Source organism: Lithobates pipiens, unplaced genomic scaffold (genome assembly GCF_037356315.1).
Source record: "Lithobates pipiens isolate NorthernLeopardFrog02 unplaced genomic scaffold, aLitPip1_a1.2 Scaffold_16, whole genome shotgun sequence".
NCBI classification, from domain to species: domain Eukaryota; kingdom Metazoa; phylum Chordata; class Amphibia; order Anura; family Ranidae; genus Lithobates; species Lithobates pipiens.
Genome location: NW_027507748.1, coordinates 617,197,425 through 617,211,928, shown reverse-complemented (window position 1 = coordinate 617,211,928; position 14,504 = coordinate 617,197,425).

Here is a 14,504-nt window from a genome sequence, read left to right as displayed (position 1 = left end):
GACCAAGCATGACTTACCTCGCCAGGCATTCTACAGTTACTTGCAGATTCGCCACTATGCCCTGACCATAACACCTAACCTACAATTCTCCCCCCCAACCCCATTTGAAAGTCTGATCTTGGCGGGTACGGCTCAACGGGGCTTGATATCCAATATCTACAAAATACTGAATGTTTACTCAATGGACAATACCGGAAAACACGCATACATGCTAAAATGGGAGAAACTCCTCAATGAGGACATATCCAGAGAACAGTGGCAGGTGATATGGTCACAGGCGGCAAAAAGTTCATTCTGCACATTATATAAAGAAAATGCTTACAAAATAATCTTTCTATGGTATATGACCCCTGATGTACTCCACACCATATATCCCAATAGCTCAGACCGGTGCTGGAGATGCCTGTAGGACAGGGGCACCCTTTTCCACATTTACTGGAGTTGCACATTAATCGCCCCTTTCTGGAACGCTGTCTAACAACTCCTGACCAACCTCTTGGGCATACAAATCCCAATGGGCCCCAAGTTTGCCCTACTGGGACTATCCCAACTTAAGATTCCCACTCCCCATAAAAAGTTACAGTGGTGTGAAAAAGTGTTTGCCCTTGATTGTGATAAATATAGTGCAGGCTGTACTGGAAAACTATGTGTATAGTTGGTTCCCTCTCCCCTGGATCTTTCTGTATTTCTGGTTTATGATTGTGGGTGACTGCATTGTGCACAAAGTGTATCACTGTTTATTACTATATATAGTGTCGCAACAAGTTATACTGCTCATAAATGTTGGCCTGCAGTCCACCGTAACTATTGTGAATGTGTTTGTTTTTATATTGTGTGTGTGTGTGTGTGTGTGTGTGTGTGTGTGTGTATATATATATATATATATATATATATATATATATATATATATATACAGTGGTGTGAAAAAGTGTTTGCCCCCTTCCTCATTTCCTGTTCCTTTGCATGTTTGTCACACTTAAGTGTTTCGGAACATCAAACCAATTTAAACAATAGTCAAGGACAACACAAGTAAACACAAAATGCAATTTGTAAATGAAGGTGTTTATTATTAAAGGTGAAAAAAAATCGAAACCATCATGGCTCTGTGTGAAAAAGTGATTGCCCCCCTTGTTAAAACATACTATAACTGTGGTTGTCCACACCTGAGTTCAATTTCTCTAGCCACACCCAGGCCTGATTATTGCCACACCTGTTCACAATCAAGACATCACTTAAATAGGAGCTGCTTGACACAGTAAGGTCCACCAGAAGATCCTTAAAAGCTACACATCATGCCGAGACCCAAAGAAATTCAGGAACAATTGAGAAAGAAAGTAATTGAGATCTATCAGTCTGGAAAGGGTTATAAAGCCATTTCCAAAGCTTTGGGAATCCAGCGAACCACAGTGAGAGCCATTATCCACAAATAGCGAAGACATGGAACAGTGGTGAACCTTCCCAGGAGTGGCCGGCCGCCCAAAATTACCCCAAGAGCGCAGCGACGACTCATCCAAGAGGTCACAAAAGACCCCACAACAACGTCCAAGGAACTGCAGGCCTCACTTGCCTCAGTTAAGGTCAGCGTTCATGCCTCCACCATCAGGAAAAGACTGGGCAAAAATGGCCTGCATGGCAGAGTTCCAAGGAGAAAACCACTGCTGAGCAAAAAGAACATCAAAGCTCGTCTCAATTTCTCCACAACACATCTTGATGATCCCCAAGACTTTTGGGACAACATTCTGTGGACCGATGAGACAAAAGTGGAACTCTTTGGAAGGTGTGTGTCCAAGTATATCTGGCGTTGAAGGAACACTGCATTTCATAAAAAGAACATTATACCAACAGTAAAATATGGTGGTGGTAGTGTGATGGTCTGGGGCTGTTTTGCTGCTTCAGGACCTGGAAGACTTGCCGTGATAAAAGGAACTATGAATTCTGCTGTCTACCAAGAGATCCTGAAGGAGAATGTCCGACCATCTGTTCGTGTACTCAAGCTGAAACGAACTTGGGTTCTGCAGCAGGACAATGATCCTAAACACACCAGCAAGTCCACCACCGAATGGCTGAAGAAAAACAAAATGAAGACTTTGGAGTGGCCTAGCCAAAGTCCTGACCTGAATCCTATTGAGATGTTGTGGTATGACCTTAAAAAGGCCGTTCATGCTCGAAAACCCTCTAATGTAACTGAATTAGGACAATTCTGCAAAGATGAGTGGGCCAAAATTCCTCCAGGACGCTGTAAAAGCCTCATTGCACGTTATCGCAAACGCTTGGTTGCAGTTGTTGCTGCTAAGGGTGGCCCAACCAGTTATTAGGTTTAGGGGGCAATCACTTTTTCACACAGGGCCATGATGGTTTGGATTTTTTTTCACCTTTAATAATAAACACCTTCATTTACAAATTGCATTTTGTGTTTACTTGTGTTGTCCTTGACTATTGTTTAAATTGGTTTGATGTTCCGAAACACTTAAGTGTGACAAACATGAAAAGGAACAGGAAATGAGGAAGGGGGCAAACACTTTTTCACACCACTGTAGTTCGACATATCCTCACAGCGGCACGGTGCCTCATCACCCTAAATTGGAAAAAGAGGACCCCTCCTCCCGACGATACCCTATACGCTAGAATAAAAGATGTGGAGCTGATGGAGAGGATGACGGCCAGGATACAGGATAGAACGGAAGCCCACGACAAAGTGTGGGAGCCGTGGCACCTTCGGGAGGACCCACCATGATCAGATGAACAGGCTACTGCGGTGAGGCTCCTCTCCCCCCCTCCCCTCCCCCACCCTCCCCTTATTCTTCATCTCTACTCTCCTTCTTTCTTTTCCTCTTCTCTATCTGGAGTATTCTGAAGACTCCAACCAGTCCTTCATAAGCGATTTTTCTTTTGTTGATACACATGCTTCAAACATGTGATTGACATTTCAAGATCAGAGAAGAAGCAGAACCTGGCATAGACTGCACTGTATACTGTCCTTCTCTTTGTTTAAATATTGTTTGAATATGAAAAGTGTACTCTCAAGATATCTAAATGTGTATTGTACAAGCTGATACTAAAATAAATGTTATTTGAAAAAAAAAATCGCAGATCGCCACCATTACTAGTAAAAAAAAATATTAATAAAAATTCCATAAAACTATCCCCTATTTTGTAAACGCTATAACTTTTGCGCAAACCAATCAAGCGCTTATTGTGATTTTTTTTTACCAAGAATATGTAGAATAATACATACTGGCCTAAACTGAGGAAAAAATGTTTTTTTATATATTTTTGGGGGATATTTATTATAGCAAAATGTAAAAAAAATTATGTGTTTTTCAAAATTGTCGCTCTTTTTTGTTTATAGCACAAAAAATAAAAACCACAGAGGTGATCAAATACCACCAATGGTTTGTGAGCCACGTTGCACAACCTTGCAATTGTCAGTTAAAGTGACGCAGTGCCGAATTGCAAAAAGTGCTCTGGTCTTAAGCCAGCGAAATGGTCCGGGGCTTAACTGGTTAAGGGACCCAGCGAAGAAACTGAGTTTTCAGGAGACTCCATTAGGGGTAGCATGAAAGTAGAACAAAACCATCTCCGTAAGAGATTGTATCAACAATTTCTCAGATTGTGAGGCTGAAAAAGGTTCATCTACCATTGTTTCCATGTCACCCGACTGCGCAATTGTCAGCTAAAGGAACACAGTGCTGAATCGCAAAAAGTGCTCTGGTCTTTGGCCTGCAAAATGATCCGGGGCTTGAGTGGTGAAAACTGAATTCCAGGCAAATGGCTAAATACGCAGATGAAATACAGATATACAGGTGCTTCTCCAAAAATTAGAATATCATCAAAAAGTTAATTTATTTCAGTAATATAATTCAAAAAGTGAAATTCGTATTATATAGATTAATTACACACAGCGTGATATATTGCAGGCATTTCTTGCTTTTAATTTTGATCATTGTGGCTTACAGCTGGTGAAAACCCCAAATGTAGTATCTCAGAAAATTAGAATATTGTGAAAAAATTCAATACTGGAGACTCATGGTGTCACGCTAATCAGCTAATTAACTCAAAACACCTGTAAAGGGTTCCTGAGCCTTTGAATGGTCTCTCAGGCTGGTTCAGTATGTTACACAATCATGGGGAAGACTGCTGACTTCACAGTAGTCAAGAAGACAGTCCTCTACACCATCTACAAGGAGGGTAAGGTCATTGCTAAAGAAGCTGGCTGTTCACAGAGTTCTGTATCCAAGCATATTAATGGAAAGTTAAGTGGAAGAAAAAAGTGTGGTTGAAAAAGGTGCACAAGCAACAGGGATAACCGCAGCCTTCAGAGGATTGTGAAGCAAAGTCTATTCAAGAATTTTGGGGCGATTTACCAGGAGTGGACTATGGCTGGTGTCAGTGTTTCAAGAGCAACCACACACAGATATATCTAGTCGTATACATGGGCTACAACTGTCACATTCCTTGTGTCAAGCCACTCCTGAACCAGAGACAATGTCAGAAGTGTCTTTTCTGGGCTAAGGAGAAAAGGGACTGAACTTGTTGCTCAGTCGTCCAAATTCCTCTTTTCAGATGAAAGTAAATTTTGCATTTCATTTGGTCCCAGAAACTGGAGGAAGAGTGAAGAAGTTCCATGAGGTCCCGTGTGAAGTTTCCACAGTCAGTGATGATGTAGGGAGCTATGTCATCTGCTGGTGTTGGTGCGCTGTGTTTTATCAAGTCCAAAGTCAGTGCAGCCCTCTCCCAGGAAATTCTAGGGCATGTCATGCTTCCCTCTGCTGACCAGCTTTATGGAGATGCTGATGTCATTTTCCAGCAGAACTTTGCCCCTGCCCACACTGCCAAAAGTACCACTACCTGTTTTAATGATCATGGTATCACTGTGCTTGATTGGCTAGAAAACTCGCCTGACCTAAACCCCATAGAGAATCTGTGAGATATTGTCAAGAGGGAGATGAGAGACACCAGACCCAACAATTGAGATGAGCTGAAGGCCACTAACAAACCAACCTGGGTACCCATAACACCACAGCGGTGCCACAGGCTGATCGCCTCCATGCCACGCCGCACTGATGCAGTAATTCATGCAAAAGGAGCCCCAACCAAATATTCAGAGCATACTATACTGTACATGGACATACTTTTCAGTAAGCCAACTTTTCTGGATTAAAAAACGTATTTTTTATTGGTCTTATGTAATATTCTAATTTTCTGAGATGCTAAATTTTGGTTTTGCACCGGCTGTAAGCCATAATCATCAAAATTCAAAGAAAGAATTGCTTGAAATATATCACTCTGTGTGTAATGAATCTATATAATATGAATAATATACGAGCTTCACTTTTTGAATTGAATTACTGAAATAAATTAACTTTTTGATGATATTCCCATTTTTTGGGACACACCTATATATGAGATCCTTAACCAGTCAAAGGATTTGTATTTTCTTTCCAGTACTGAGAATAATACAGCTCTGCTTCAAGCACAGCCCTGTCTTGTAGGAGAGGGAACTGGACCTTTCTCTGGTGCAGTAAGTTTGTGTGTGTATATATATATATATATATATATATATATATATATATATGTATATATATATATATATATATATATATATATATATATATATATATATATATATATATATACACATACAGTACCTTGCGAAAGTATTCGGCCCCCTTGAACTTTTCAACCTTTTGCCACATTTCAGGCTTCAAACATAAAGATATAAAATGTTTATTTTTTGTGAAGAATCACCAACAAGTGGGACACAATTGTGAAGTGGAACGAAATCTATTGAATTTTTGAAACTCTTTTAACTAATAGAAAAATGAAAAGTGGAGCGTGCAAAATTATTCGGCCCCCCCTTGTGTTAATACTTTGTAGAGCCACCTTTTGCTGCGATTACAGCTGCAAGTCGCTTGGGGTATGTCTCTATCAGTATTTCACATCGAGAGACTGAAATTCTTGCCCATTCTTCCTTGCAAAACAGCTCGAGCTCAGTGAGGTTGGATGGAGAGCGTTTGTGAACAGCAGTTTTCAGCTCTTTCCACAGATTCTCGATTGGATTCAGGTCTGGACTTTGACTTGGCCATTCTAACACCTGGATACGTTTATTTGTGAACCATTCCTTTGTAGATTTTGCTGTATGTTTGGGATCATTGTCTTGTTGGAAGATAAATCTCCGTCCCAGTTTCAGGTCTTTTGCAGACTCCAACAGGTTTTCATCCAGAATGGTCCTGTATTTGGCTGCATCCATCTTCCCCTCAATTTTAACCATCTTCCCTGTCCCTGCTGAAGAAAAGCAGGCCCAAACCATGATGCTGCCACCACCATGTTTGACAGTGGGGATGGTGTGTTGAGGGTGATGAGCTGTGTTGCTTTTACGCCAAACATATCATTTTGCATTGTGGGCAAAAAGTTCGATTTTGGTTTCATCTGACCAGAGCACCTTCTTCCACATGTTTGGTGTGTCTCTCAGGTGGCTTGTGGCAAACTTTAGACGAGACTTTTTATGGATATCTTTGAGAAATGGCTTTCTTCTTGCCACTCTTCCATAAAGGCCAGATTTGTGCAGTGTACGACTGATTGTTGTCCTATGGACAGACTCTCCCACCTCAGCTGTAGTTCTCTGCAGTTCATCCACAGTGATCATGGGGCTCTTGGCTGCATCTCTGATCAGTCTTCTCCTTGTCTGAGCTGAAAGTTTAGAGGGACGGCCAGGTCTTGGTAGATTTGCAGTGGTCTGATACTCCTTCCATTTCAAAATGATCGCTTGCACAGTGCTCCTTGGGATGTTTAAAGCTTGGGAAATCTTTTTGTATCCAAATCCGGCTTTAAACTTCTCCACAACAGTATTACGGACCTGCCTGGTGTGTTCTTTGGTCTTCATGATGCTCTCTGCGCTTTCAACAGAACCCTGAGACTATCACAGAGCAGGTGCATTTATACAGAGACTTGATTACACACAGGTGGATTCTATTTATCACCATCAGTCATTTAGGACAACATTGGATCATTCAGAGATCCTCGCTGAACTTCTGGAGTGAGTTTGCTGCACTGAAAGTAAAGGGGCCGAATAATTTTGCACGCACCACTTTTCAGTTTTTTATTTGCTAAAAAAGTTTAAAATATCCAATAGATTTTATTCCACTTCACAATTTTGTCCCACTTGTTGGTGATTCTTCACAAAAAAATTAAAATTTTATATCTTTATGTTTGAAGCCTGAAATGTGGCAAAAGGTTGAAAAGTTCAAGGGGGCCGAATACTTTCGCAAGGCACTGTATATTATACAATTGTAAGTGTTGAAAACCTTATTGCCACTAGATGGCACACTAGCCATTTCTTTTGAACAGTAGAGATTTCACAGCGTTGACAATAAACATATTGTACAATTATTATCATTCCAATTAATGTAGTCTTGATGCTCAACTGCACTTAAATAATGCAGTCGGTTTCGGTCTCCATTGAGGCAATTTCTCCACATCTTCATTGTAAAATCCGTAACATAAATAACACCCCAGGACAGGCAAACAGATACAGGTAGACGTGTTTCACACAGTCCATCACCTTTACCCTCACATTCTTTAGCAAGGCAGTGGTCGTCTTGGAGGTGTGTTTGGGGTCGTTATCATGTTGGAATACTGCCCTGCGGCCCAGTCTCTGAAGGGAGGGGATCATGCTCTGCTTCAGTATGTAACAGTACATGTTGGCATTCATGGTTCCCTCAATGAGCTGTAGTTCCCCAGGGCTGGCAGCACTCATGTAGCCCCAGACCATGCCACCATGCTTGACTGTAGGCAAGACACACTTGTCTTTGTACTCCTCACCTGGCTGCCACCACACACGTTTGATACCATCTGAACCAAATAAGTTTATCTTGGTCTCATCAGACCACAGGACATGGTTCCAGTAATCCATGTCCTTAGTCTGCTTGTCTTCCGCAAACTGTTTGCGGGCTTTCTTGTGCATCATCTTTAGAAGAGGCTTCCTTCTGGGACAACAGCCATGTAGACCAATTTGATGTAGTGTGCGGCATATGGTCTGAGCACAGACAGGCTGACCCCCCACCTCTTCAACCTCTGAGTGCAGCTGGCAGCACTCATACCTCTACTTCCCAAAGATGACCTCTGGATATGGCGCTGAGCACGTTTGCTTAACTTCTTTGGTCGGCCGTGGCAAAGCCTGTTCTGAGTGGAACCTGTCTGGTAAACCGCAATATGCCCCCGAGTTGCAGCTTAGTTTCAGGGTCTTGGCAATCTTCTTATAGGAAAATACTTTTTTTTCAGATCCTCAGAGAGTTCTTTGCTATGCGGTGCCATGTTGAACTTCCAGTGGCCAGTATGATTGAGCGATAACACCAAATTTAACACACCTGCTCCCCATTCACACCTGAGCCATTGTAACACTAGCGAGTCACATGACACCGGGGAGGGAAAATGGCTAATTGGGCTCAATTTGGAAATTTTCACTTAGGGGTGTACTCACTTTTGTTGCCAGCGGTTTAGACGTTAATGGCTGTGTGTTGAGTTATTTTGAGGGAACAGCAAATTTACACTGTTACAGTGCCTTGCGAAAGTATTCGGCCCCCTTGAACTTTTCAACCTTTTGCCACATTTCAGGCTTCAAACATAAAAATATAAAATCTTCATTTTTTGTGAAGAATTACCAACAAGTGGGACACAATTGTGAAGTGGAACGAAATCTATTGGATTTTTTAAACTTTTTTAACTAATAAAAAAATGAAAAGTGGGGCGTGCAAAATTATTCGGCCCCCTTGCGTTAATACTTTGTAGAGCCACCTTTTGCTGCAATTACAGCTGCAAGTCGCTTGGGGCATGTCTCTATCAGTTTTGCACATCGAGAGACTGAAATTCTTGCCCACTCTTCCTTGCTAAACAGCTCGAGCTCAGTGAGGTTGGATGGAGAGCGTTTGTGAACAGCAGTTTTCAGCTCTTTCCACAAATTCTCGATCGGATTCAGGTCTGGACTTTGACTTGGCCATTCTAACACCTGGAATACGTTTATTTGTGAACCATTCCTTTGTAGATTTTGCTGTATGTTTGGGATCATTGTCTTGTTGGAAGATAAATCTCCGTCCCAGTTTCAGGTCTTTTGCAGACTCCAACAGTTTTCATCCAGAATGGTCCTGTATTTGGCTGCATCCATCTTCCCCTCAATTTTAACCATCTTCCCTGTCCCTGCTGAAGAAAAGCAGGCCCAAACCATGATGCTGCCACCACCATGTTTGACAGTGGGGATGGTGTGTTGAGGGTGATGAGCTGTGTTGCTTTTACCCCAAACATATCGTTTTGCATTGTGGGCAAAAAGTTCGATTTTGGTTTCATCTGACCAGAGCACCTTCTTCCACATGTTTGGTGTGTCTCCCAGGTGGCTTGTGGCAAACTTTAGACAAGACTTTTTATGGATATCTTTGAGAAATGTCTTTCTTCTTGCCACTCTTCCATAAAGGCCAGATTTGTGCAGTGTACGACTGATTGTTGTCCTATGGACAGACTCTCCCACCTCAGCTGTAGTTCTCTGCAGTTCATCCACAGTGATCATGGGGCTCTTGGCTGCATCTCTGATCAGTCTTCTCCTTGTCTGAGCTGAAAGTTTAGAGGGACGGCCAGGTCTTGGTAGATTTGCAGTGGTCTGATACTCCTTCCATTTCAAAGTGATCACTTGCACAGTGCTCCTTGGGATGTTTAAAGCTTGGGAAATGTTTTTGTATCCAAATCCGGCTTTAAACTTCTCCACAACAGTATTACGGACCTGCCTGGTGTGTTCCTTGGTCTTCATGATGCTCTCTGTGCTTTCAACAGAACCCTGAGACTATCACAGAGCAGGTGCATTTATACAGAGACTTGATTACACACAGCTGGATTCTATTTATCACCATCAGTCATTTAGGACATTGGATCATTCAGAGATCCTCGCTGAACTTCTGGAGTGAGTTTGCTGGACTGAAAGTAAAGGGGCGAATAATTTTGCACGCACCACTTTCAGTTTTTTATTTGCTAAAAAAGTTTAAATTATCCAATAGATTTCGTTCCACTTCACAATTGTGTCCCACTTGTTGGTGATTCTTCACAAAAAATGTAAATTTTATATCTTTATGTTTGAAGCCTGAAATGTGGCAAAAGGTTGAAAAGTTCAAGGGGACCGAATACTTTCGCAAGGCACTGTATATAAGCTGTACACTCACTACTTTACATTATAGCAAAGTGTCATTTCTTAAGTGTTGTCAAATGAAAAGATATAATAAAATATTTACAAAAATGGGAGGGGTGTGCTCACTTTTGTGAGATATGTATGTCACAAAGAGGTTGTATTATAAAAAATAATTCTCCCTAAATCAGTGTATTAAAACAGGTGCAGGCAACTTTTCAAAAATGTGATGAGCCAACAAGATTTACTGTCTATCTATTGAAATGAATACAAAAGACATAAAAAATGTGGGCACTCCACATATAAAATAGCGCCGATCTACCAGTTGATGTTTGCATGGTATAGACAGAATACTTTGGCTGTACACATAGACGTGCTCACAGGGTGTGCCTGGGCACACCCTAATCACGCTGTGCTGCACAAATTTCTCCTGCTGCTTGGCTCCAGAGAAAGGGACTGTCCTCAGTCCCTTTCGCTGTTTCAAAAGTAAGACATCAGGAGTCTGTTTAGACCCCTGTTATTTTACCAAAGACTCCAAATGAGGCTTCTAAAAAAATTGTGAAAAAAAAGGTAATAAGCTATTGTATAAAAATAATAAATTATTAAAAATACCATACACTACTGACACCGTCCATTACTCTACTGCTATAAATAATTAAAAAAAAACAATAATATATATATATATATATATTATATATATATATATATATATATATATATATATAGTGATGGTATGGGAGGTGAGGTAATGGATAATCTGTATATTTCACCTCGCATGTGCTCTGTGGTAAGAGACTGAACCGGAATCCGGCCCGGGTTTTTCCAGCCTCTGTGGCAGGCTTGGTTCCAGTCCGGATGTTGTGGTCCACTTGATAGAAAGGAAGACTGCTGTATAGTTTAGAGCTGGACGGCACAGATTTGCTTTACTATTTTTTGTTTGTTTTCATTTGCAAACCTCTGCTAATAAACCTGGCAACCCGCCAGATTTTAAAGAAATTGCCTGCTGACCTTTTTTTTTTCCAAAAGGTGATATCCATGAGCTAATCTCCCACAATATATATATATATATATATATATATATTAGGGCTGTTACTGATTAGAATTTTCATGTTCGATTAATCAATTTTTTTTAAATCGACTAATTACGATTAATTATAACGCACATACAGATCCAACTACTTTTAGCTGATCTCCTTGCTTTGCAACTCAGCATTAGTCAGTGGTAAATGTGCTATACACTATATACAATCACCCGACACTAGTTAGTTTCCACAATCCATGACTTAACTTCACAGTTCACACAAATACTTTTTAAATTCAAACTGTAGCACTGAAGTAATTTTTTTTCCCACAGTAGCGTGACGATCCCTCCCCCTCCAGTCTATCTAATCACTCTCACCTTATGGCATGGACCCCTGTCCAAACAGGTGGTCATGCAAGCGGGTATCAAAAGGGTTAACAGGGACCATAAACTTCTCTCACGTCTCCTTAGATCTCAGCAAGGACGTCGGGTCATGGGTAGAAAGAAAATATCTAAGTGCTCACCACTTAAATATGAGATTAATTTTTGTGTTCAAACACAAACTACGCACATAAAGATGATAAAAACACAGCATGTAAAGCTGACAATCGCGTTAGTTCCGTAGGGCAGCAGCGGGTGACGTCATGCATAGCTCCTCTCCCGTATGCGTTACGTTCAATCAGAACTTCGACATCACTGGACTCCTCCCCCCTTCCCTTCGTTAGCAGATGGAGGCACTTGGGGAAAGGGAGAGGAGTCCAGTGACGTTGATGTCCGTGACGTCACCGGATCTCCGACGTAACTCTCCGAAGACCCAGAAGCCGGCGGAGAGGTGAGTAGCGATCAAAAGAATTTTGATTGATCAAAAAAATGTATCGATTAATCAAGGAATTAATCTTCCACAGCCCTAATATATATACATATATACATACACACACTTAATATTTAAAAAATGAGGGCACTTGTTTTAATTTTCTAAACTTATTATCGACCCCATCTAATGGATTGTCCAGCTCAACATTAAACAGCAAAATTACACTTTATTGGCTGTCTAGCAGCATTTGGCCATCCATATTATGTCTCATAAAGTCTTCTATGAAGTTTAGTATGCATTTATTTATAATAGTAGCTTCATTATTACAGGTTAATACATTGGCCATTAATGGACAGATATCAAGTCAGCATATTTGTCATTTGATGTGCTGTAACTAGTACAGCTGATTAGGCAGTTAAGACAACCTATAAGTTTTTATTTAATTTGCTATAGTGGACAACACTGGTGGAGCTCAGAGCATGTTTAAGGTCCAGTGGTAGACCCTTTTCAATCAAGGATCAGTGTAAAGCACTAATGCATGACTGTAGTTAAAGCTTTCGTGTTTTGAATGGAACAGGGAAGGGTTAGAACCTCTTTAATTTTTGGATACTGTCTGGGGGCCCATTGAGATTCCCCATTACTACTTGTTCTGTCTGACAACCATCATAGACAAGAAGATAAAATCTGCCTAATGAGGACACAGGCAGCAATAATTATTAAACTTGGGTTACTCTTTTCATACTCTATTCAAAACTATAACAAAATGTCTAGAGATGTTCCTTAAATCAGCCACAAATTATTACCGTATTTATTAAAGCTGACAGCAGACAGAAATACTGTACATGGTACAAAATCAGCAGGCAAGGTCACGGTCAATCAGGAAAAAAATAAGGGCAGGTGACTAACAAAGATAAAGGGTTGTGAGATGTTGACCAGAGATAAGTGTTACAGGAGCCTTGGAACAAACATTCAGAAAGGTCTTTGCTCAAGCAAATTTCAATTGCACTGAGTAAGTTTAAAGAGGAACTGCAGTCTGCTCTCATAATTTGCCATTCCGAAGCTTCCCTCCAACCACTTTGTATATTATTTTATATATACTGTGATTCTGTACTTGCCAAATATGCTGCAGAAATCTCCTTCCACTGCAGCCATTTTAACTGTGGGCATCTGAAGTGGCTGCCTGTTCACTTCCTGGAGTTACACAGAGGCACACCTCCAGCTCTGCAGCTTTCATTGGCCCTTTTATGACTCATCCCCCCTAACTTCTTGGCAAACTCTCACAAGAGTGAGAGAGAGAGGGCTGTGCATGATGTCATAAGCTTAGGCTAATGACCAGACAATAAATAGGAAGTTGGCTGTATAAGGTATTTACTGGCAGAAAAAAAAATGTTTTACTGCTATGTTAAAATAAGGGCAGAAGATTTAATAGATGGAACATTGAAAAAAATGACTGAAGGTCTGATTTGAATAGCTGTCCCTGAGACGACCTCATAAGAAACCTTCTCACAAAGAACCAGCAGGTGGAGTATAAGAACATCTAAACACACAGACTCAAAAAGACCTACAGCAGTTTTTCAAAGATTTAGAAAGCTTCTGCAGGGATGAACAGGAATCTAGAGTTGGCTTTCCATAAGATTGTGGAGTATCTTGATGCAAATTTGTTCCCATTCAGCCAAAATAGAATTTATGAGGTTAGGTATATATGATGAACAACAATAAGACCTGGCTCCCACATTTATCCCAGGAGTGTTCAGTAAGGTGGATAGCGGGCCACTCAAGTTCTTCTACATCAAACTCTTCATATCATTTTGGAAAAACTGAAATTATGGGACTTTTTAGGTACCACAAGAAAAGTAACTTGCAAATAAAAATTAGTTTTTAGGTTTTATAATAAAGTTAGTTGTTATTTTTACATGTAAGATATTTTTCTTGTGGCACTTAAAAAGGTCCTATAATTTCAGTATCCAATTTGTATGTCTATCTGGGATGTGATTTTTTTGGCCTTCCCTCAATCCATTCGGTGTATACATGGCTATTCATATAATATCATCTGCACCATGCTGCCCTTGAGGCTAATAGAAGCAAATACTAATGGTGGCACTCATGAAGGCATGGTGGGGGTTGAAACTAATGCCAGAGTGTCCATATTCTGTCTTTAGTGCAGCTCTGTAACAGCTCGGGTCCCTGCCCAACTGCTGCACTTCTCACAAAGGCAGCTTTAGCAGCCAAGTCTCTTTGGTGAAGTAGAGCCTGTTAAAAGTACAAGTTCAGTGTCAATGAGCACAGCACTGCCCGTACTCACACCTGCCTGTGTGACAGGTGCAGGAGTCGGGCAAAAACGCTCCTTAAGCCCCATACACACTATCAGATTTTCTGCTGATTTTTGTCTTCAGATTTACCAAAACCATGTAGTGTAAGGGCCTGCCTGATTGCATACAAATTGAAACTCCTAAGGTTTGACCTCATATTATATGGTTTTGGTAAATCTGAAGGAAAAAATCAGCAGA